The sequence below is a fragment of the Tenrec ecaudatus genome, chromosome 13 (assembly GCF_050624435.1).
Source record: "Tenrec ecaudatus isolate mTenEca1 chromosome 13, mTenEca1.hap1, whole genome shotgun sequence".
NCBI classification, from domain to species: Eukaryota; Metazoa; Chordata; class Mammalia; order Afrosoricida; family Tenrecidae; genus Tenrec; species Tenrec ecaudatus.
In genome coordinates, this window is record NC_134542.1 from 81,997,617 (window position 1) to 82,022,571 (window position 24,955).

The following is a 24,955-nucleotide window of genomic DNA, read 5'->3' on the forward strand; positions in this document are numbered from 1 at the left end:
GGGCAGGCTCGGCGGGCTCGCCCCCGGCCGGGCGCCTGCAGGGGGCGCGGGCCCGGCCCCGCCCGCCGCCTTCCCTCTCCCTCCCGGCTCCCTGGATCGGCGCCGGGAGGAAATGATGTGTTGCTGCCTGGTTAATCACAGCTCCAGACACTCATTGGCCGAGCGCTCCGCAGCCACTTCCTCCGCCGCCGCCTCCGCCGCCCGCTCCGGCTCTTCGCAGCCGCCGCCGCGCCGCAGCCTCCCCCTCCGCGCCGGGGGAACTTTCCCGCGCCGCGCCGGGCTCCTCCGGCGCCCCCCGAGGCCAAGCCCCCAGCCGCCCGCCCGCCCGCCGGCCCCTCCCACCGCCGTCCGCCCCGCCCCGCCCGCGCCGCGGCGCCTCGGGAAGTTTATCCCGCCCGCCCTCCGCCCCTTCCTCCTCCCCCTCCTCCCCGCCCTCCCCCGAGCCCTTCCCCGCGGAGGCTGCGCTGCCAGCCTGCTCCTCGCCTGGCCGCGCCGAGCGGAGCCCAGGGCTGGGACGCCCCCGGCCCCCCGCGCCTCTGCGGTCGCCGCCGCCGCCGCCCGGGGCCGGCCCCCCGCCCTCGGCCCCGCAGAGTTCCGGGCGCCCTCGCCGGCTGCACCGCCCCGCCCCGCGCCCGCCGACTGCAGCGCCCGGCTGGCTCGCACTCCGCCTCCCCCGGCTCAGCCCCCGGCCGCGGCGGGACCCGAGGTGAGCGGAGGTCTCGCGGCGAGGCTGTCGCGCCGGAGGACCGCGCGGGGAGGGACCTGGCGGGACAAGGGGCAGGGGTTGGGGGTGGAGGGTGGGCGTCTGCGGTGCCTCCCCCTTGCTTTCTTTCCTTTCTCCCCGAGCTGGAGCGACTCTCCGTGGAGGAAGCAGCGACGAAACAAAATTGTCTTGCTTTGGGGCCTGAGCTGCTGGTGGGATGTGGGGAGACGCAGAGAGATGGAGTGAGGGGGGGGGGGTGTCTCTGGTTTGCACCGGAGGGGTGTGTGTGTGTGTGCGTTTGTGTGTGTGTGTGCGCGTGTCTCTCTCTCTCTCTCTGTGTGTGTGTGTGTGTGTGTGTGTGTGTGTGTGTGTGTGTGGTGAACTCCTGGGTATGCGTCTCTGACTTGTAAATCGATCTGGCTGCCAGGCCAAGGGGCTCACCTTCCTAGCTGAGCTTGGTGGAGAGTAAGAGATGGGTGAATCACCCCCACCCTCAAAATATCCTTCGCTTCCAAGAGGAATTTTCTGCTGGAGAGACAGCCAATAAACTCTGCTCAACTCCCTCTCTCCCTCCCTCTGTTCTTCCTAGCTGCAGTTTCAAAAAGCTTCAAAGCCAGGAATGTGGGATTCATCTTCCGATCCCCAGAAGGCAAATGTGGTTACAGATGTTGCACGTTACTTTGCCAAGTTTAAAACCCTTCCTGCAACAATGTAACCAAAACAGTGGGGCTAGAACCTTGGGCGCGCTGGGGAGAGGTGTGCAGCTCGGAGCTGCTGGATTCAATAACTTCCCCCGGCTGGAAAACTGCTTCAGCTCTGTCCAGTTTTTTCCAGACATGTTTCCCCCACACCCCCCCAACACACATTTTCCTCTGGGGTTTTGGACGTTCTGTGGGAGAGAAGCTGTGGAGGAAGCTACTTAGGGGAAGAAGAGATTATAAGTGAATGAAAGTCTTGTTCGAAAAAAATAAGTTCTCAGTCCTTTGACTTTTGGAGAGAGGTGACCCAAAATAACCAATTTTGTTCATTTTATTGTACTGACTTTTTTTTGGTGAGGTTTGTGTGATATCAGTTCCACAAGGAGTGTGTGTGTGTGTGAGGGGACGGAGGGCAGGTTCCATACTCTTTGTGTGTGTGTGTGTGTGTGTGTGTGTGTGTGTGTTTGTGGATGGTGGGGGGAGAGAAGCCCTTGAACTGAACCATAACTAAGTGGTTTGAAAGAATCCCAATCCAGAGATGCAGACTGCTCTGACAGCCCAAGGGAAGGTGGTGGCAAAAATAGACACCACCTCCCTTTCCCCCCAAAAAAATTCTTCCTGGAAAGGTGGTGTTCAGAGATGGGCTGATCCAAATGGCGGGCCTTAAATGGAAACACTATAGTATGTCCTGGCACTTGCCTCGGGAGGTGGGTTGCTGGCTCGAGGCCCAGGCCTGGGCAGCCAGCAGACACTAGACTTGTGCTGACCTCAGACACAGCCCTTGCCTTCCAACTCTGCAGTGTGCAGACTGCCCAAGTCTGGAGTGTGGGTCCCCCCCCCCCATTGACCTGGTGGAACACGGGGGTTCGGAGGACGATGTCTGGGGTCTGGATTTTCCATCTTTTCAGACTAAAGTGCATTGTGGTGATTCAGTTCTTTTTGTTCCCTGGCCTTCAAGGAAGTAGCTGTCTTTTGAAGCTGATAAGTAAGCCTTATGTTGAAGCGATTGTGTGTTGGAAGTAATTGGGTGTTTTCATCATCACCCCTCCTGTATTGCTGTATTGATGTTGAGATGCGTTTGCACTGTGATAGGGGTATAGATTGAATCAAGCTTTTTTCCAGCTGTACTGGCCAGTTTTACTTGAACTGCCGTGCTTAGTGGCAAAAGAAACTCCATTAAGGTGGTAGTTTTAGAACTTACACCGATGATGGACGGGAGATCATTCGTATTTTAGTCAGTTCTTTGTCACCTCTCAGGTGATTTCAAATGAATAGGAAGAATAAGGAGCCAAGATGGATTGGCACACTCCGTATTCAGCAGTGCAACTCATTCCAGAAGTGAGGAAATTCATTCGTGTAATAGTATTGTGATGATCCCCCCCTCCCCCACCGCCAAAATAGTGATTAGGCAAGTTTTCTTCATGCATCCATGGAGTAGACAATGATAGAGCTGGTGGCTAAGACTAGAATGCTGCCCAGAATTACACTGATGAGTTATGTGACGCTCATGAGAGACTTCAAAGGTAATTCTCAGGGTTGGGTGTAGTAGTCTAACCTTGGGAAGGGAAGTCAGGAGGAAGGGCAAAAAATGGATTTGAAAAGTGACCCTGCTCCTCAAGGTCATTGTGTGGAGATGGAATCAGAGGGTCTGGGAGCTATTGCCTTGTGGCTTGTTTGCTGTCGGATCTCCCAATTTTGGACTTATTTTTATGGGAAGAGTGCTAATGTGCTAGCTTGTAACGGCAACGTAAACTAGTGATGGTGGATGTTGGGTGCCTTTCGTGACAGATAGGAGTTGGGGTGCTGGATGTGGATGCCAGCTGCCACCTTCAGCTCTTTCAGGGCACCCTTCTCATGACAACTGCATCACAATTCTGTGTGTGATGAGTATTTTAACGATTTTACAGTAAGAAATTGAAGCTTGGAAATATTGAGTTGCCCAGTGTCCTAGAACTCTAGTTGGTGGTAGAAAGAAGGGGTCCTGGGAGCCAGTGTATGGGGCACTCTGCCACGCATGTTTTCAGCCCCTGTCTCCAGGGTTTACCAGACTTCCTTCCGTCGTTGGCGACTGTCTGAATGAATTTACCATAACTACGTCTCAATTCAGTTTATTAATGAATCGTTTTTCCTTCCAAGTAGTGGTTCACCCAAAATAAACATCTAAAACATCATCTTTTAAAGGGAAACTGTCTCTCACTGTCACGTTTGGGAAGCCAGCTCACTTGCTTGCTATAGGAGGTAATCAGTAAAGTGCATTCATACTTGTCCCGAAAGCCCCTGTTCCAGAGAATGATCACCTGGGATGTGTGTGAGGTAGGGGCTGGGCAAGCCTGAGATAAGGATGCAGGAGGTAAGTTGGTGGGTTTTTTTTTTGGGGTGGGGTGGGGTGGGGAGATGTGCTCATGAGTTTTCATTTTACTTCTAGGCTTTTATAACCTACCTAAAAGTGATGTCTGGGATAGGGATAAGAAAATAAAGTGGACAAAGTACATAACCATCATTGGGGGATATTTCACTGCACTATACAGGCTGTCAGGCAAACAGCAGACAAACTGATGTGTTTGCATTATGTTGTGGGGCAGAGAATTCTGAATATACTGCTGGCTGTTCAAAGCATGAACACATCTGTTTGGGAAGAAGTCCAGCCTGAATTGAATGCTCACTCCTAGGAGGAATCATGGCAAGATGTCACCTCACATGTTGGACCGCCCCTGGAGGAGGATATCTAGGTTTGTAAAGGAGCATTCGCTTTAAAGAAACCCTCAGTTTGTTGGATGCCGGAGTGACTGCAGTCAGGAGCTCCCACCTGGCAGAAATGATGAGGATAGGGCAGGATTGGGCAGTGCTTTGTTCTGTTGTACAATCAGAACTGACTCCAGGGCACCTAGCCACAGCCTGCTGACTGTCCCCTGGGTGGTGCAGATGGCTAAGTGCTCAACTACCAGCCAAAAGATTGATGGTTCAAATCCGCCTGGAGATACCTTAAAGACAAACCTGGTGGGTGAGCTGCTGTTAAGACATCACAGTCATGAAAAAACCAGTGGAGCACAGGGGCCGCCGTGCGGAATCGACACCAAAGCCACTGTCAACAACATACGGGCTAAAGACTTAGCTTGGTGCCTTCTCTAGACCCTCAGGAATCATTGGCCGACTGGCCAGACTCCAGGTGGTAATTTGAAAGCAAACTGATTGTTGTCATACTTGAATAAAATCAAGGCATGCCCCTCTCTTATTTTCTCTTGTTTCTGCTTTCAGTTCCAGTAGTGGCTGAAAGGGTAGCTTGGCTTGCTCTGTGGTTTCTCCCGCACGGGCTGGACTGAAACCGGCACTCCTCTGCGTCGCCTTGTCTTATGTGCCCAGTCCTTGGGACTGGGCGAAGAGTGCCATCATGCAGTCTTACAGGGCTTTCTCTTTCACCTTGTAGTAAACGGATTTCCACATAGGAAGCCAGCCTTTAAGTTAAAGCAGCGCCTGATTAAAACATCAGCAACAGCAAACTGGTGAGGCTGGGAAAGAACAGCATCAGAGATTTTAATTGGAATCCACATAGTCTCCTGTTTTTATTTTCCCAAGCACAAGTATTGGGCACTGTGGCTTTATTCCTGGAAATGAGGAGCTGGAATTGGGTTTCCTGGTACAAAATGCCTCCTTTGATCTCTCCGAGTGGAAATTCTTTCTGTGGTCGAAGCCAGCTCTCCGAAGAGCGCAACGGAGGTTTTTACCTCTTCTTTTTTTAAGCAGTTGGCTGCAGGCAGATCTTGTTTGTGATGGTAGCTTAAGAATCAGAAATCCCCAAGCAGGATTGTGTGTTAGAAGCGCCTTCAAGAGGAAGATTCTCTTTGAGAGAGCTGCGTTGGGTTGACGTGGCTGGCGCATCATCTTTGGTTCAGAATGGAAGTGGTTCTGTTTGAACTTAAACTTTCAACATTTATGAAGAAGAGAGCCAAGCAGTCTCCTTTTCAGAATGAAAACAAATATTCTTCCCGCTCCCAGTAGTCAGGACTACTACATACTCAGTTAATATTCCTGGGCTCTTATGGGCAGTTCCCGAACCATGAGCTTCTTTATATGCCGAGCCCCTTTAAACATGTGATCCGGAAGGGACCCTGCGGGTGCAGCGGTGAAGCTCTTGTCTGCGACCTGACAGGTTGGGGATGTGAACCCGCCAGCCTCTTCTTGGGAGAAAGATGTGACTCTCTGCTTCTTTAAGGACCACTGCTTTGGAAACCTGAGTGGGTGGGGGCGGGCTTTCTTTGTCGAGCAGGGTCTCCCCAAGTGGCAATCGTGTCAGTGGCAATGGGTTTGCTTGTTGTTTTGTTTCCCTGTGATCCGCGAGAGCTCTGTTTCCCAGAGCCACCAATGTTCAGTTGTTTAATTTTGGGGTTTCAGGCACTGACCAACATTCCACTTTGCCCATTAGAGTTGCTTCATTGTTTACTCAGGGTATTTGGCCTTTATTTCTGTGACTGGGAAAGGAACTTTACTTTTCAGCCTTTCCACACTGGGTGGCGGCTCAAGCCATAGATGAAGGTTGTTTTCGGGGGACCATGGGTAGGGTGAGTAGACCGCATTGAGCGCACTAGTGTCCTGAGGTGGGTGGGTCTCTTTGAGTTCCGCGCTGGCTCCTCAGGCCAAGCCTGGCTTGTCTTTTCCTCAGCATTGTCCTTGCTCCTCTGGGAAGAGCCAGCTCGTTCAGGATGCAGAGTTAATCCTAGTGCAAGCACAAATGCTTCCCAGATTGTTGCCTTCTGACAACCTCTTAATGACTTATCATGCACCCTACTCATTCTGCCTGGGCCTTGATTGAGCTTTTGGAGGGCAAAGACTTCAAGCTATTCATGGCTGCATTTATTGGTTGAACACAATTCAGTCCCCATTCACAGGTTTAAAACCTTTCAAGTTCTGTCACTGGGCTTCTGGAGGGCAGGGACTGTGTCTTATTCATCTTTTGTGTATGGTTTTTGCACCTAACAAAATGCCCGGCCCAGACCGCACACCCAGTAAATAGTTTATAATTGCTGAGAGGATGAATGAATGATTGCATACTAGGGGGGCAAATGAACCTCTCCTTTAGGGCATCAGAGAGGCTGCCTCTCAACTTCCAATCCCACAAGGTGGTCCTTACGGAGAAGTTGAGAAGCAAGAATGGAGGATCTGCCAAGGAGAAAGAACGTGTGTGTGTGTGTGTGTGTGTAAAATAGCCTTTTTATGTGTGAAAGGAGTCCTGGCCACACTGGTTGTAATGCTTGACTGCTCATTGAAAGGTGCAGGGTTCAAACCCACCAGTCTGCTTTTGTCTAGATCTTCTCCCTTGAGAACTCTGTGTTTTTGCCTTCTAGGGTCACTGTGAATGGCAATCAACTCGATGGCACTGTATTTTTTCAATGTTCTGACATTGTACCTTGAGTTGAAGGAGCAAGCATTTGTTGAATTCTTTTCAGCATATATATACATACATATATATATATATATATATATGTATATATATATATATATATATATATATATATATATATATACACACACACACACTTCTTTTTGCTAGTAAGGATGACTTGCCTACTTTTTGGAAAGAGAATTTCAATGGATTTTTTTTAAATCCCTCAGAACAAGAACTACTTTTGGTAAGGATTGAATTTTGCCCCTTGAAATATGTAGTGCAATTCCTGACCTCCCTATGCCTCTTGGGCTGCTCGCCATGAAGGTGGTTCAAACCCATCAGCCACTGTGCCAGAGAACGTCGAGGCTGTGCTGATAATGAATCCGTCTCAGACATCCTGTACAGGCTCAGTGCGAATCGGAACGGGCTCATTGGCATCAATGGCAGTGACTTGGGTTTGGTGGGACTCTGTACCTATGACCATGCACCCACTTGGCTGTCTTTGTTTTGTCAACGAGGCAGGATGTGTATAGATAGGCTTTGTGTTGGAGTCAAGCTCTTTCTAAAAACAAACTTAGTTGTGAATTGGGTGAAAGGTTTGTAGAGCAGAGGATCAGTTTGACATCCAGCAACCTATCCATAGGTTGCTTCGTCTGATTCCCTGCAGTGCCCCCCTTGCATAGCAACTCGCCTCACCTCTCCCCTTCCTTTCCCACCTCCTCTCCTTTCCTCACCTTTCTGAATTTTGTTCTTGGGCAAAGGCTGCTCCGTTGTCTCAGATTGTTGAGTATTCCAAAGTGAGTGTGCTTCACAAACATTATTAGTGTTCATTAGTCATTCTCCTTACCGACCTCTCTGTTGTTTGGCTGAAAATTGACCCACAAGGGTGGGTTCAGGGTCTGAAGGGTGACTAAGAACCATAATCTTTGGAGGAGGCTGGGGGATGGGTAGGGGTTCCCTCAGTCTGTATCCAACCAGTAAGTCTGGTGTCTCTGATTTTGAATTTCAACCAGTAAGTGTGGTGTCTTTGATTTTGAATTTCATTTGACATTTTCACCCACTCTACCTTGCATCTTCTAAATTTATTCCTGAGAGGAGGTGCTAGTGGTAGGCAGGCACCTTCTAGTTCTTCTGGTCTGTGGATTGTGGAGACAGATTCATATGATCTATTAATCCACTGGACTAATTGTTTCCATGTGTTGTCAGTAGTCATCATTGAGTCAATCTTTTTGATATAAAAAAGACATTAAACAAGCAAACTAGAGACTCAGAGGGGCGGGGGAAGGGAGGGAGGAAGGAAAGAAAGATAACAAAGGGCAGGGATCTTCCTTCAGAGCCAACAGAGAGAGACCGGTCCCTGAGAGGTGGTGACCTGAGTTTGTATTTCTGCCCCTCTATTCTGTGACAAAATACATTTGTTAAAGACATCCACTTGTAGTATTTCTGTTATAGCAGAACTAGATAACAACACAGAATTTAGCAGCAGGAGTGGGGTGCTGCTCTAAGAGATACCTAAAATTGTGGACATCACATGCAATTCTGATGTGGGCATTGAAGGCAATTGCAGAGTTATGGAGAGAAAGTTTTTATCGCCTTAAAGAATACATATGGCACCAGCAGCAGGTTTTGCTAGACATGTGGATGTTAAGTCTGGTTCTCGTGAGGCTTTAAAAGATACTGATGAACATGTGATTGGATGTGGAAAGGGGCAGTGCTTCTTATACAGTGGCAAATAATTGGTTTGACCATGTTTAAGTGTTTGGTGGAAGATCAAACTTTCATAAGTGATAACTCTTGAACATCTGGCTGAAGAGATTCCGAAGCAAGAGCTTAAAGGGACTTCATAGTTTCGCCTTGCCTCCTCTTACAGTAAAATGTAGGAGGAAAGAAGTGGACTAAAAAATGAACTGTTTATAATGGAAACAAATCTTAATGACGTGGGAAATTCTGTTGTGTCAACTAAGGGCAGGTGTGTTAGAATTTTCGCCTAGAATGGCTCTACCCAGTCTTGTGTCAAAAGAGATTACACCCATCACCGGCGAATCTAACCAACATCCACAGCAGGCAATGACAGCTTCGACTGAAGAGGACAGAGAAAGACGGAAGAAGAAAACCCCACTTTCTCCTGCAATTACACATGCAGGAGACTGGCCAAAGGAGCTTCATCAGTTGTCCTGGAATAAAAACAGGTTCATCATCAAAGTCACTTGGAGATCAGCAGGTGGTTGGCCAGAGAATTGGAAGCGGGGCCCTCTCTGTTTTAAAGGCAAGATCTCAAAGGGTTCAATCACAGTGCCTAAAGTTTGAAAGAGTTTGGATCATTGCCAAATTGGTTCTCAAGTGTAGAGCTGCCATTGAGGTGTGCCAGGGGGTGAAGCTGCCGTGCCCAAAGGGCAGACCAGTCTGTTTAAGGAGTTCAGGTTGCTACTGAGACGAGGAGAAGGTGGAGGACTACTGGCGAGGGTGCACACTGGCCGTCCTAGAGGGGGTCTGAAAGCAGAACGAACTCCCTGAACCAATAGGCCTTTACCAAGATTCCAGAGAACATGGCCCACCAGCAGTCTGGAGGCTGGGGCTATAATCCAGTTGGCCTCAGCGAAGAGAGGATTACCTTCGAGCCTTGAGAACCAATGCGATTTGTTCTGCTTGCTTTGGGATAAATACCGTCACCTACGTTCTAGATAGCACAGAGCCACAGAAGAAGAGTAACTTAGTTTCAGGATGAAATATACACAACACCTTACCCAGTATTTGATTTAGGTATGTCATGTGAGATTTGAATTAGCAGTTGATTTAAGACTTTTGGAATGATGTGATGGTGCGGATATGTTTTGCCTGTGGCAAGGAGATGGATTTTTGGGGGTGCTAATGAGTGGCGATGCAAAAGAGGAAGATCCTCTGCAAGTTGGGTTGCAGTAGCTGCACCCATGGGCACAAGCACAGGACTAATGGTGAGGATGGTGCAGGTGTTGTGTTCGGTTGTGCAGAGGATCGCAGTGGGTCAGAACCAACTGGATGGCAGATAACAACTACACCAAAGGGTGGAATCTTAGGGTAAAGGTGCATTGTCCTAAACTGTGTATTGTCATTCATGCTTCTATGCCTGCGGTTAAGGAGGAGCCCTGGTGGCACAGTGGAATAATCGCTGAGCTGCTAACTGAAAGGGCAGGGGTTCAAGCCCACTGTTTGCTCTGAGGGAGAAAATGGAGACTATGTGCTGGAATAAATGTTGATAGTCTATAAAGCCTCTGTCCAGTTGGGGCAGACTGGAGGACTGTGTTTGGTGTGTCCAAGGCTGTAAGTCCACTGGGGAGTGGGTTGTTTTTGCTATGTTAATGAGGCGGGATTAGTGTAGGGTGTGTCTGGAATCATTTTCTTTTGAGATATGAAGGATATTAAAATAGCAAGCAAGAGAAGCAGACATGGGACATGATAGATGCCAAGACACATGGATATCTCCAAGGGACCAGGAAACAAGCTGAAGAGAAGGGACCTTTCTCCAGAGTCCACAGAGGGAGAACGTCTTCACGTAGAACCAGCACCCCGAATTCAGACGTTAGCCTCTTACAATGTGAGAAGATAAATTTCTGTTTGTTAAAGCCACCCACTCATACCAGTGCGAGATAACTGAGACAACTCCATTAACCGGCATATGGAGAACTGACTCTGGGACACAGATGTTCTCCCGTCTTCCCGGGCCACTGGCAGTGCTCCAGTGTGACCGGTAATGCTTACATGAAACGTGCTGTGTGAATGACCTCTTTGGAAAGTGGATGGAATCCAAAGGAAACTCCTCTTCTGTAGGTTTTAAGTGCAGCTCTTTGAGTGGGCGCAGCACAGAGAGCTTTGGGCCTTGAATTACTCGATGGGGGTGGGGTGGGGGACAATGGCTTTGCTCATCCATGAAAGCCAAGGTGGGCCATTGATAGCCATCATGCTGCGTGGGTGCTATGGAAAATAAGAGCCCTCTTGTTTGTATTGCTTTTCTTCTGTAGCCAGTTATGGAAGAGCTGCTGCTCGACACTGCACATTGAACGTGGGTTTGCTGAAGGGGGTGAAGGAAGGGAGGGGCTGATATTGGACACACCTGGATATTAGAAGTCAGGAGTGGGTACAGAGAACAAAAAAAATGTACAGTACAAAGAACAAGGAGGCAGTGACTTGATGATTTTGGCAAGGAGGTGGAAGGTTTTAATGCAGAAGGGTTGTTATTGGATTAGATCTGCTTCTGAGGATGTTTTGAACGAAGTTTAGAGTCTTTTACTTTTGGCACTGTTTACAAGTGGTGCTTGTGGAAACACAACGTGCAGGAGAACACTCGTTAACTGGTGGGTTCTTGATTCTGATTAAGCCTCACCCTGGAAACTGGAACTTTGGGGCTTGTCCCTGGTGCTTTGACGTCAGCGCCTTACACAAGTACATTCAGAGGGATAATCAAGGGGGAGAAGAAGGCTGGAGAGATCCTTTTCCTTCTGTTTTAGGAATAAGGAAAATGGTACCGCACAATATTTTTTCATTAGAAACATTTTTTTAAATTCTGAACTTCACTCTTGCGAATAACTGGTAACAAGAGTAAATCTTCCCTTCCATTATGGGTATGGCTTAGTAAAAAAACTGGAAAGTGGTCCTCAGAGCTCCTTTATGTAAACATAAATGTTCCACTTCACTGTTTCTTAAAAACATTTTGACTCAACAATTTTACATCATCATCTGGTACTCACAGTTTTTCTCTCGTACACATGCATGTTAAAAATAACGGAACTAAAGTTTTACAACACAAAATTGCGACAATGCCTAATTTCTATTCACTTTTACAAGAAAAGTATTCTGGGGTCTCTAGTTACTGAATTGACTTCACCAGCGCTTCACGGGCTCTGACCAGAGTGTGAAGAAACACTGGTCCAGCGACTGAGGAAGCTACCTTTTAGTGGGTTCTTGAACACTTGCTCATCCACGTGACGATTTGTTTTCCTTTTGTGGGGGTTTATGGTATTCCACAGGTGTCCCTCCTCCCCTTTTCTCTCTGTACGTTCACCAGCCTGGGAGCCGTTTCTGACTCAGCGACCCTTTGGGACTGAGTAGAACTGCCCCTTAGGGTTCCTAAGGCTGTGATCATGGAAGAAGCAGCCTGCACACCTTTCACCTGCATAGCGGCTGGCGGGTTTGAACCACTGACTTTCAGTGAGCTCTTCGCCATTGGGTCACCAGTGCGCCCCTAATTTTCTCTCTAGAGGGGATTGTTTCTCGACAGCACATCAAAGTGACTAATGTGTGCTTTGGATCAGATCCAAGAGTACACCATGGGCATCATCTTGAGCCCAATCAGCCTCAAAGGTGGGGCTAATTAATTTAACCTGATGGCAGGGGCCACTTAGATCCCTGTTTACGTAGATTATACTTGAATGGGTGGATGGGCATCGGGATTGACTGAAGGGCAATGACTGAATGTTCTGGTGACAGTCCCTACTGAGGAGAAAGCAGGATTGCCCGCTGAGAACATGTGCACCAGAAGGATGGAGAAAGGTGGGGGAGATGGACCCCGTAGATTTATTTTCCAGCAGCTGAAGATGGGTAGAGATAGCTGTGTGCATTCTAAGACTTAAGTAGGAGCTTAATCAGCTGTTGTCAAGCGCCTTATCATGAAAATCTCCTGCCTTTTGTCATTTTCCTTATCACAACAACCCTGCTGTCTTTCTACTCCTTTGCATTCCTCCTCCTGACTGAGCATCTATCCAGGCTTCCTGTAATTAGGCCCGGCCTGGAAAGCTCTTGCTGTGGAGCAGAGTGGATCTGAAGGTGCACTCGAGTAAGGGAGCGAAGAGAGGCAGATCAATGGCACAACCTGTGTATCTTGGTCACAAGATACAGAAGGATAAAGATCTACTGGCACCTTTGAGGAAGTGGCTGTTGTGAGAACTGTCTGTGGGTGTGTGGGCTACAGAATAGGCAACATTGCGAAATGAGGGGATGGATTTACGTACATATAAGTTAGTTGATTTTTGCTTAACCCTAAGCCAAGCCACTCATAAAAATTCACTGCCATGGAGCCAATCCTGCCCCATCCTGCCCCTATGAGAAATAACGACATCCAAACCAAACTCATTGGTAGAGTTGATTCTGCCTTAAAATCATTGCCATCAAGTCTGTTTCAGTTCAGAGCTATCCTGTAGGACACGTCCTTACAGGACCTAGGACCTTAGAGGAAAGTTTTAGCGCTACCCGTTAGGGGTTCCCAGACTCTGGCTCTTTGGGGAAGCAGACTGCCACCACAATTTTCTCCCAGGAAGCAGCCAGTGGGTTCAAACGAGGAGCCCAGCCAAGTAGCACAAAATACAATTACAAGTATTTTAACCACTAGAAGCATACTCCATATCCTGGGATGCATTTTCTCCTGGAGGCGTGTTGGATCCAGACAACACCGACAATAGATTCCTATCTAGCGGTGCGCTAAGCCCAGGGCCAACTGTACTGAGTCAGAAAGGCCAAACCCATCAGGGTCATTAAGGAGATTCTGACTCATGGCGACCCCCTGTGTGTCAGAATAACTTTGTCTAGGAAACTGTGTTTCATAACAGTTTTTTAAGGGTTGATTTTCTTATTTATAAATAGATCTCTGGATGTTCCATTTAGGTAACCTTTGGTGGGTCAGCCCCCCCCACCCCAATGTTTTGATTAGCAGCCCCGAGAACGCAGGTTAACTCTTCCACCAGTTAGAGTCTGATAGAATGGCCAGTATGGTTTACACCTTGTTTCGGTACCTTCCCCTCCCCACGCCCACCCCCAAGCATAAAAATGTAGCTCTTTTGATGTGATTCAGCTGTGCAGACGGTGTGCCCTTGTTGCCAAAGGTACGTGCCATTGGAAGAAAACTTACAACAGTGTGGTGCCAGTTTGTGGTTTACTTTTAATGCTCGACTGAACACTTTAGACACGACTACACTAGCAGCAGTAACAATATGCATGTAAAGTATGCTCTCTTCGGGCTTCTTACATGTTCTCTTGTCTCCTTTAATGCTCACACTCACTTTGAGGCACTTTCTCATTGTCACCAACTGAGAGAGAAGCTGGGCCTCTGAAAGAGATGTAGCAGGTTTCATTCACACATCTGAACTTAAACCTGGCTTGTAAATTCCCAGGTCCCCAGGCAGAGGTTCAGAATTGATGTCCATTGGGCTGCTTACAGCTCCAGGTAGTGTCAACACTGTATTTAAGAACAACAAAAAAAAATATTAATGGTTGTAAATTTTAAAAATGGAGATATTTCCTCACGTAAGGTTCTAGTTTCCAGCATGTCTTGCAAAACTGAAAGCTCTGGAAGCCCAAGTCCCCTATTACTACATGGCAGGAACCTGCCAGAGTTCCTTGGGATTGCCTGAGGAACCTACCTGTGTGCAGTGTTTGCCACTACCCAGCTCATCCTCTGTTTCCTGGACATGGAGGCCCCGGGCCAGTTGTTATTTATGGTTTACCTCCATGTGTGTGTGCTCTGTTTTGTTTTTAACGTTAGCTTGCTCTCCTCTTGCCTGTTCTGCCCCATGGAACAGTTGCTCGCCATTCTGGAACCCCACGCACATGGAAGCAGGGCGGGGCTCCATACTGTGCCCGATGGCAAGTTGTTTTGGAAGTAGGACTCTATGCCTTCCTCTTAAGGCACCTCCAACCATTCTGTCAGCAGTGAGCATGTGAACCATTTGTAGCACCCAGGAATTTCCTACTTACTAGACCTCTAGTTGTGTGTGGATTTGAGACCCCTGTTCTACAGCCAGTTCTTCACAAATTAGAAGAGACCAGGCCATAGCTATGAATCAGGCTGAGAAGTCAGTGGTGGTTTTATGCCGGAATACTCAGCTCACATGTGGGACATCCCATTCCGATTCCCAACCAAAGCATCTCCTATCCCGTGCAGCCACACCCCTCTGCCAGTAACGGCTTGCATATGGCTATATTTCTAAACCAGTTTCATTGGAGCTTCCAGTCTAAGATGGACTGAAAAGAAAGATCTGGAAAACTACATGTGAAAACTGGCCAATGAAAACCCTATGGGTCATTGGTCTGAATCATGGAAATGACATAGGGCAAGGGAGTGAAGGTGGAAATTTGGGCAGAGCATGTTTGGAGTTCATGACAGCATCTCGGACTACATTTCCTAGAACCCCTTGCTAACCCACCCATTGTGGTTGGACTGAGTAGGAACACTTGAAAAACCCTTGGTGTGTATGTACGGGGCAGGAAATACCAAGGCCGGCCATGCTGGCTGTTAAGGAGTTCTTCCTCCTAGGAGTCTCTAAATAAGATTTTCTTGTAATACCCTGTGTCTCCCAAAGGCAAACCTTTGTCTTGGTAAGGCAAGAACTCGAATTCCAGCAACAGAAGTGCCACGGGACCTGGGCAGTGCCCCATTTTGTTGTGCATGAGTCATGAGGGGAGTGTACAACTGGTCAGCTAACCACAGCCTCCTATTCATAATAGTGGGATGGCAAGCAGCTAAGAGAAAGAAGAGAGTAGATGGAATTAGAGTTCAAGCTTTCGGCTGGAGAAGCATAGGGTTTGGTGAATAAGCCTCTGTTAGGAAAGGGAAGGAAAGGGCAGTGTAGGGTAGGATCATCTGAAGTTTGAAACTTGGGTGACTTGGTGAGTGGCGCTAATCTTCAGCAGGAATGAAAGGTTGGTAGGAAAGGATTTGGAGTTGGGTGAGGTACTGGGGTTGATGCTCTTGTGGAACAACACTGAGAAGAGGGTTTACTTAAAAAGAGTCCAGTGAGTTCTCAGGAACAGGGTTCTGGAACCCTGGAGGGGATAGGGTATGGGATTGTTGGCTTCGTGTTAGCAGTTGGATTTATGGGAGAGGAGGATAATGCTGTGGGAGAAGCCCCTTATGGGAATGGCAGACGCTGGGAGATAAGGTCAGAGTTGTAACACGAAGTAGTTCCAAGTCTCTCATTGGCATTTTGGGGGGCAAGAACCACTTTTTCCAACTCAATCAAATATTTCTCCTAATAAAGCCATTAAATAACAGTTCACCCACTGTTGAAAGTGGAATCCGGTGAACATCTGCTCATAGAATCAAAGGCGGCTATGCCGTTTGATGGGTGACCCCTGTGACTTGTGTTGGTGTCATATTTCACTGACCAGGTGTAGGTGAAATGGATTCTCACAATGGAAGGTTTGTGTCCCACGTAACAGAAGTAGAGGTTGTGATAGCCCTGAGGAAGGAGGGTTGGTGGCACTGTGCGTTATATGCTGATCTGCTAACTGCAAGGTCAGCGGATCAAACCCACCAGCTGCTCCGAGGGAGAAAGACAGGTTGTCTGATCTTGCAGAGATTTACAGAAATCCAAAGGAGCATTTCTGCTCTGTCCTGGAGAGTTGCATCAACCTGGTTGTCTGAATCAACTCCATAGCGGTGGGCTTAAGGATGGGAGGTAGGGAAAATGCTTGAGAAGGATGGCTAAACCCTCAGGGCTAACAAGGAGAGTAGAGATACGAGGAGGATTAGGGAAGGGTGGGGGGAGAAACGGAGAATCAATCACAAGGATCAATATATAACCCCCTCCCAGGGAGATGAGTCACAGAAAAGTGGGTGAAGGGAGACATCAGACAGTATACGATATGACAAAATAATAATAATTTATAAATTATCAAGGGTTCATGAGGGATAGGGGTGGGGAGGGCGGGGAAAACATGAGAAACTGATACCAAGGGCTCAAATAGAAAGCAAATGTTTTGAGAATGATGAGGGCAACAAATCTACAAATGTGCTTGACACAATGGATGGGTGTATGGATTGTGATGAGTTGTACAAGCCCCCAATAAAATGATTAAAATTCATTCTTGCCTTTAGCTGATTTATAGCTGGATGGCCTTTTCAAATTGAGATTTCTCTCTCTCTCTGCTTGTTTGCCTAGGATCCCCTCCAGCCCATTGTTTCCTAATCAATTAGGGTCACCTCAGCTCTTCTCCTTTCCCCACTTTAGTCCCCCTTTGATCCCTATTGTGGTAGGACATTCTCAACCCCGGTGAGCCTAATCTTTCACAGATGTGGGCGTTGTACATGGAAATTCCCCAGGAGGGCATTTCTTTTGTTTGCCCAGAGACATTTCAGTCTCCTTTGGAAGGTGAGTTAAAAAAAAAAAAAAGAAAAGAAAAAAGAATCAGTATCTTTGCTTGAAAAACCATTATTTCTTCCGAGTACATGCTAATGTTGGGTGCTGTTCAGCTGATTCCAGCTCAGACTTATCCTGTGGGACAGAGTCGGGCTGGTCTATGTTAAGATGAGCGCCTAGAATTTTTTCTTAGAACTCAAATTTTCTTGACTAAGCAGTGTTACTTGTGCCGTGAAGTGGTATCGGTATTTTCCAAGGAAGAGCACACACCCTGGTGGAGGGTGGCTGTGATCTTCTAGCCCTGCTTCCTTTCCCTTTCTTAAGACCAATCATCGTTCAGTGTAATTTTGTCTCTTCCCAGGAACGGTCTTTATGCTTATTTACGAGCATGCGCACCTTTACTAATGCGCACCTTTCCCCATGCTAATTGTATCACATTCTGTGTAGCTGGCTCTTTTCACGTTACTGGTGGGGCTTGGACAGTGGCATTACTTAGGTTGATGACCAATCAGTATGGCGACTCATGGTGTTACCACCCTTGATCTCCACAGGGGCTCCTCCCACACCAGACCACATGGAATCCTTAGTGATGTTTATTATTAATTTTAATCATAGAATAATACGTGGCATAGTTGTCAATTGCTTACATGAATATTTCTTCTCACTGCCATTGAATCAATTCGGACTCATAGCGATCCTTTGGGACAGGACAGAACTGCCCTGTGGGTTTCCTAGAATGTAACTGTTTGAGGAAGTAGTAAGCCTCATTGTTCTCCCAGGATACAGCTGGTGGTTTTGAACTTTGGACAGTGCGGTTGGCAGCTCAACACATAACCAGTCTGCCACCAGAGCTTAGCGTATCTGAATACTAAAGGTAAAACCTTCAGAGTTTTTCTGCATTCACTTTATGTTCTCTATAAACAACTAATAATATTAGTTACAGCATTTCTGATAACTCGAAGAAGCACTTTATTATTTTCTCATTTTCCTTGGATTACTACTTAATCCTCAAAAAAACTTAGTGAGGTAGGCTTAGAAATACCAAATACCACAATATAGCTAAAGCACCAGCAAATTTGACATCAGTGACTTAAAAGACCAAACCCCAAACCTCCCTGGCAGCAGTGGAAGCAATGCATGTTTGTAGCATGTACAAACACAGCCACGTGAGTCGAAGGGCATGGTAATTGGAGTGAAGCACCGCCACAATTGGATGATAACGACAGCCGTGAGCTGAGTGCTTTGAGAAGGTCCAACAGGTAAATGAGCATAGCGTGTTAGCCTCGCCGTGTATCGAGACACGTAACTTGGGCTTACGAAAAATGTCTATTGCTATCATAAACTGTAGGAATATTTTTATGAAAAAAAAAACCCCAACAAATTTCTTAATAAACATAAGGGTTTGCATCCCAACTCCCACACCTGGCAGTGTTATCACTGACCATGGGCATTTTTTTTCCTTGTCAATATGAGCTGAATTGCTTCATTGACTGTATGGCATTGTGTTGTGTGGGCATAACCATTATTTACTTAAATCAGTCTTCTGCTTGCTGTTTTACTTGGCATTTCTGTGCGACCATGGGCAATAACTGTCTTTACACATCAACCCAAACCATTTGTCTTAGAGTTGATTTCAACGCATAGTAACCCCCTGAACTCTATTGGTGGCTGAGTTTGTGGGCCTGAGTGAACTGAAAGTTTCAACCTTTCATTTAACACTTCAGTGTGGTAAGTGCACTATTCAGGGACTCCCGTCTTTATGTACTTCTGTGTGTGTGTGTTACCTGTAGATCTGTGGAATTTAGTTGACTCTTAATATCATGGGGGCTGGGGCAGGGCTACCACCCCTAGCAGTCAAAAGTCTTCTTATAACTTTTGATCCCTCCCATTTCCCTGAACAACAACAACAACTTACTAATAGCCTTACTGATAACAGTCATAGTGTGTATGATGTTTTTTATGCGTGTTGTATACTGCACCCACTAACAGCTGCCTTTTCAATATGAGATAAGGTATTTTACAAAAAAAAATAAGGCGTTCCCTTAATGAAAGTAACAGAGTGACAGCCTGTTGTGTAGCTGTCACAATTCACGGAGTTTCTAACAGTGAGTTAATTGATCGTGCAATGGTGGACCACCACCACTGCAGAGCTCAGTCTCCACAGAGGTGCAGCAATTGAGCTTTTCTCAGAGCGTTGTGTGTGTTACCCGCTTCGTGGGAGCACTTCCAGCATCAATAGGGACACTGCATATGTGTCCCCCGGTGCTACTCAAGGTTTATGGCAGTGCACTAAACACGACGAAAACCTTGACCGCCACAACTAATAATCACTTTTTATGACAACACAATAATTGACAGGAGACACTCTGCTCATGTGGACATGGTTAATATCACATGACATATGTGAAAACAAACAACCCCCAAACAAGTATAAGAGGATCTGTGCATTGCAAACCCACGCTCACGGGTCCCACTGACCACACTGAAGAAGACTAGAATTGCTGGCCTGGAGGGAATTTTAATTTACAATTTTAGTGGAGGTATGTACTCTATATCGGGGTCTTGATTTGGTTTGTATTTGTGAAGCAAAGCAATGAAACAGAAAGTGAGCCAAAGAATCACATGCTAGTTCTCTGGCGTTAAACCCACCCAACCATGTGGCCCAAGAAAGTCTTTCCCTTAATTTTCTCATGTGCAAGGCCTTCCTTTTACCTATGAGGGTAGACGTGAAGGAGGTGACTTAGGCAGTTTCTCTGGTTTGATAATTTGTTGATTTATCTTTTCTTTCAGTGTCTCGTTCTCTTCCTCGCCTCAATTTTCCCTCTCCCCTGGTTCTGCCAGTAAATGGGCCTTGCCCCCCCCTCCCCCGCGTAATTTTGGGCTTTGGAAGACTTGCTAACCACAGCTTTACTTTGATAGTTTTAAAGCACCCTGTCTGGTTTGTGCTTTATGTTAAAAGCAGAGCTTGTGTGGCTGATTATATTTCTTTTCTTTTTTTTATAAATACATTGAGTGGTAAGTAGGCATTGAGTGACCAAGAAACTCATCCAGTCAGCTTTTTTTATTGATCAAGAATAGAGACAATGGATTTTCATACGTAGGGAAAAAAGTTTTATTTTTATAATAACTTGAAAAAAAAGCAGTAGGCATATGATAAGCAGTCTTTAAGAAACAGCAAAACTTTTATTTATGACTTGGAAACAGACCAGAAGGGGAGACTTCTAAAATTTTTCTTTTTTTTTAACTGGAATAATAATAATATAGAGATGATTGGAAATTCTAGGTTTTTAAGTGATGCAATTTAATAACATCCCATAATGATTACCAACTAAAATCCACTGAAACTTCAAACACAGGCAAGCAAGATTTAGTATAAAATTCACACCTCTCCAGAGCATTTTTTCCCTTGTGTCATTCCTCCCCACAAATTAAGCAAGATATTTGGAGTTTTCATTTAAAAGTCTTAAAAGTTTGGAGCTGATAAAATAAATGTAATTTCGTGGGAAAATTTGAACCCTTAGTAATTCATTAAAAAATAATATCCAATAAAATCCAAGTACCTGGGGGCTTAAAAGTTTGTCTCCACACAAGCAGCCATTAATGTGGGATGTCCACACAGAAGAAGCGCACATCATCAGTCACCAAAGGATTGTACATCATCAAATCCCAAGTGGAAGGAGGGATTAGTATCAGCTCAAATTGTGAGACTGGTTTGCAGATGGCCGTGGATGACCTCTCGGGAGCCCCAGATTCATTTTTGGGAACTTCATAGGAAATAAGCCTCCACTGCTCGACTTACAACTGAGGGATGGGAGGAAAGCAGGCACTGAACAGAGTTCATTGCAGAGATGAGTATAGAAGATCAAAGGCATAAGTCTGACTTGAACAATTAAAACTCTGTCACTTGACCCTCTCTCTTCTGATGCATGCTGGATCTGATTTGCTTCTCAGCATTTCTGTATTTTTCTTTCGTCATTGTTTGTTCATATTAGGGTTTATCTCAGGGGTGTGATGTCCTTGAAGGTGACTCTCTTGCAGTTGTGTTATACGTTTGTCTTCTGTGTTTCGGTATATGAAACCCAGGGTTGATGAGTCTACAGGGACAGCAAGTAGAATACGGGTTTCAGGGGAGGGGTAGGGTGGTGGAGGGGAACTAAAAGGGAGACGGGGTCAAGGAGTCCAGGAAGAAAAACAGTGTTTGGAAACTGATCGAGGTAGCAATTGTATAATTCTGCTTGACATGATTGAACTATGGAATGGGATATTTATTAACTCCTAATTAACAATACATTTTTAAAAGCCAACAATTTAGATGTCTATTACAAGTACTTAGATGTTTGTATAAATTTATAAAAGTGGCAAAAGAAACAACTTAATGTAAATGTTTTATAACAGAGGTTCACTTTGTGTGTATTATGCATGTGTCTGTATCTCTGTGTGGGTGCCCAAGTGTACTGAATTGGCAGTCATGGTTCTGTGGTAGAATTCGTCCCTTCCATGGTGGAGACCTGGGTTTGATTTCCTGGCCAGTGCAACCACCACCCTTGCCAGTGGGCATTTAGATTTGCTGTGATATTGAACTGGTATCTGGAGGATCCAGTGATCCTCTTCCAAAGCATCAGCCACAAGATGACCTTGCGGATCACATTCATTAATCCTGTTGTGGTAGGTCATCAGGAGCCAGGGGCCAGCTCTGTGTTGGCTGACGGCAGTCTTATTACATAGTTCATAGGAGGCATTCAGGAGTGAGTGACTCGAGGGGAGCGTACAAAGTAATTCGAAGGAGAAAAATCAGGACAGTAAAACATGAATATTGTTTTAATTCCATCTTTGTGGCTATATACATATGGATGGAGAGGGACGAAAGCAAGTAGGAGGAAATAAAATGTTAACAATTATCATCTGTGGCCCACAGGTCATGCATAATTTTGAAAGATAAAAAGTCTTACAAGAAATCTTTCAATGCAAATGAGTGAAGTAAATATTGGAAGATTGTCATCTCATTAATGTATTGTATCTTTTCAGCCTTAAAGGTGGTCACCTTACCTAATGTGATGTATTGCAATTCCACAGCCTTTTCTCCTCTTGGGCCAAATGCACTGTATCTCTGTAATGTGACAGGTTTTATATCTCCTTTAGAATTAAATTATGATCTGAGAGTTGCACTTTTAAGAAGCTGGTTTTAATTTCACATCAGCTGAAGTTAGAGGGTAGTGCAAGTGTATTAGATCGGGTACAAGTGTCTAATTATAATTATTGACACATTCTCAAATGCTCTCTTAAGTGTGATACATTGCCCATGATTTTGACAGCTGTGCCTCCATTAAACCTGCCGGAGTACTCCTTTTTCACAAAGGTTTGTTTAAACTTAGAATCGTCAGAAGGATTTTCTGTAAATTAGAAGAACACAGATTTAGAGGTCAAATGGTGGCTCACTCCCCCCTGTGTCTGGTGATTTTCTTCTGTTAAATGTTAATCAGAAGATTATCTGGATTTAGTTTCCTTTCAAGAAACCTGAGAACATTATTTTTTTGTAAAGCATGAAAAGATAGACGACGATCATCTCAGGGATTTGGCTGTGTGCCGTGCTCACGTAAAGGTTCTCCTTACGGGATTTTTCCCGGAGTTCCCCAGCCACACGACTCTAAACCCGTGGACTTGATTTTGTGTGCTGTTGCCAGTTGCCATCCGTGAGGTCGATTGCGACTCGGGCTGACGGAGCGAGGCCGTGCTGGCCGGCGGTGCTCTGCTGGAGCCCCTGCGGAAGTTATGGTGGAGATCATCTCACTGAGGGGAGATCATCTCACTGAGGGCTCTCCCATTTCCATTGCCTCTGAGTTTCCTCCAGCTCTCCTCCAGTGCACGCCGTGTCTCTGTTGCCTGCAGGATAGATGGGCCCTGCCGGCTCTGGGAGATGAGGGGAAAAAGGCTGTCAGAGCTCTCAGCCAGGGAGAGCCCAAAAGATACACGCTGGAGCTCACCGTGGACCGAAGCACCGAGGCACCGGGTAACAACAGGTGGGAAGCACAGTTCCGTTTCAGAGGGCATCGGAGGCCATCTCAGAGGAATGATGTTCCTGGCAAGTCTTGGAGAATGAGGAAAGAGGTTTCCAGATGGGAAAATTCTCCCAAGCAGAGAGGCTTTAGGAAAGACAGCATCTCTGGTGTGTGGGGGTGGGGGGGACTTAGGGGGAAACATAGACTGTGACTAGGGTCTTGCTACTCCAACCGTAATGGCATCATTTGGGTGCTGCCATCAGCAGACATGGCGTCTCAGGCTTAACCTCAGCCCTAGTGTCTGCATGGTAGCAAGGTCCCCAGGTGATGTGAATGCTGGGCAAAGTCTGGGAGACACTGACTATCGGGAGAGGTACGTGGTTGGGGAGCTGGGAGAATAGCGCACTCCTTAAGGACATTGGGCCTTTTCTTTTTAGGACAGGGTTGAAAATGGGGAAGGAACAGTTATCACTTATATTTCCCCCAAGTTAACAGGAAGTATGAAGGGACTTCCAAATGCTCATGGAAAAATGGAGTTCAAAGATGATGGGATTTTGTCTGGCAATGAACTTAACCCCCTTGACTCCATTTTCAGCAAAATTGGGGGCAGGTCTATAAGGGCAGCAGTGACACTAGCGAGGTACACACCCCTTAGATTAATCAGCCATCTGGATCCAAAGGGCAGCATTTACCCACAGGCACAGTTACAAAGGTTAGGCATGGAGGAGGAATGGAAACCAACACGGGGAGGAAGTAGGACAGGTGATGCTACATTGTGGGGCTTAGAATCAGTGGGTCCAAACACAATGTTGATGAATTATTGAATGGAAAACTCACCTGCGGTTTTGTGAGCCTTCATCCAATTTTTAAGAAAGAACAAAAAATAAAAAAGATAATGGAATTTGACCCATTGTACAACGTTGTTTGTTGCCATTGCATCAGTTTTGACTGTGACAAACTCGTGTGCAGAGTAGAACGCCGTAGGATTTGGCAACACACCTGGCCTGTTTTCTGGGCCATCTTTGGGTGTGTTGAAACTGCCAGTATTTGAACTGTTTGGGGCACCTAAGGTCTTACTCTCACTGGCCATTGAGTCACTTCTGACTCACAGTGACCGAATAGGACAGGGGAGAACTGCCCCTGTGGGCTTCTGAGGCTGTACCTCATTGTGCAAGTAGAAAGCCTCCCCTTTCTCCCATGGAGTGGCTAGAAGGTTCTAACTGTTGACCTTTTGGCACCCCGATATATAACCCTTTACGTCAGCAGGGCTCCTCAAGCCTTACCCAGGGGAGAATGTACTAAAGGTTTTTCCGAGTCTCAGTCATTAGATGTTCTTTCTACACACACAGAAAAAGATCTTCAAATGAAGTAACAACCTTTTCCTTAGACAAAATAGCATGCCAAAAGTTCTGAGAACCCTCCAGTTAGGAAAACCATGAACTAAGTCATTTATCTTCTTCCACAGTAGGACTTTTTGTAGAGCGGGATAGCATTTCTGCTGAACACTGTTTGGGAAGTAAGTGCACGCTTCCCGACAGCCTTATCTGAGTGGGGTACCCAGCTTTCCTAGTTGGCCTGAGTCGTGTCTCAGGATGCACGACTTACAGGGCTAAGACCAAGCAAGTCTGGCCCATCCAGGGTGTGTTGACAAACTTTTTCGTCTGTTGACCATATCAATGAACCGCTTACTTATTGTTTTCACCTTGTTGTCTCTGTGCACCCCTGCCCCGCCATGCCTCTTTTCATGTCATTCAAAGTGCGTGGTTTCCAAACTTGTCTCCCCAGAGAAAGCACTTGTGGAACTTTAGAGCCTGTGCCTGCCCACCAAGAGATGTTGATTTCCTGGACCTGGGCAGTAGCCTTTGGAAGGAAGTGTTAAAAGATAGCCAGTCAATGCTTTGAACTTGCATGCAAGGTTTTCTAAGTACTAATACCTGGGGAAATACAATCTTGGTGCACTACTGATAGTGTGTAATAGAAAGGCTTCGCCTTACATACTTTGCACATATTGTCATGGGCGACCAGTTCTTGGAGAAGGACATCCTGCCTGGTAAAGTGGAGGGGCAATGGTGGAG

General features: G+C 46.4%; 1 protein-coding gene across 1 annotated transcript in view; it reads left to right on the forward strand.

The window, feature by feature from the left end:
- The first annotated feature begins 572 nt into the window (after positions 1-572).
- Positions 573-24,955, forward strand: part of ACVR1 (activin A receptor type 1) — a 151,222-nt gene continuing 126,839 nt past the window's right edge. The window contains exon 1 of the mRNA XM_075529716.1: positions 573-706. The gene's annotated coding sequence lies outside the window, so the exon portion shown is untranslated. The remainder of the gene's footprint in view (positions 707-24,955) is intronic.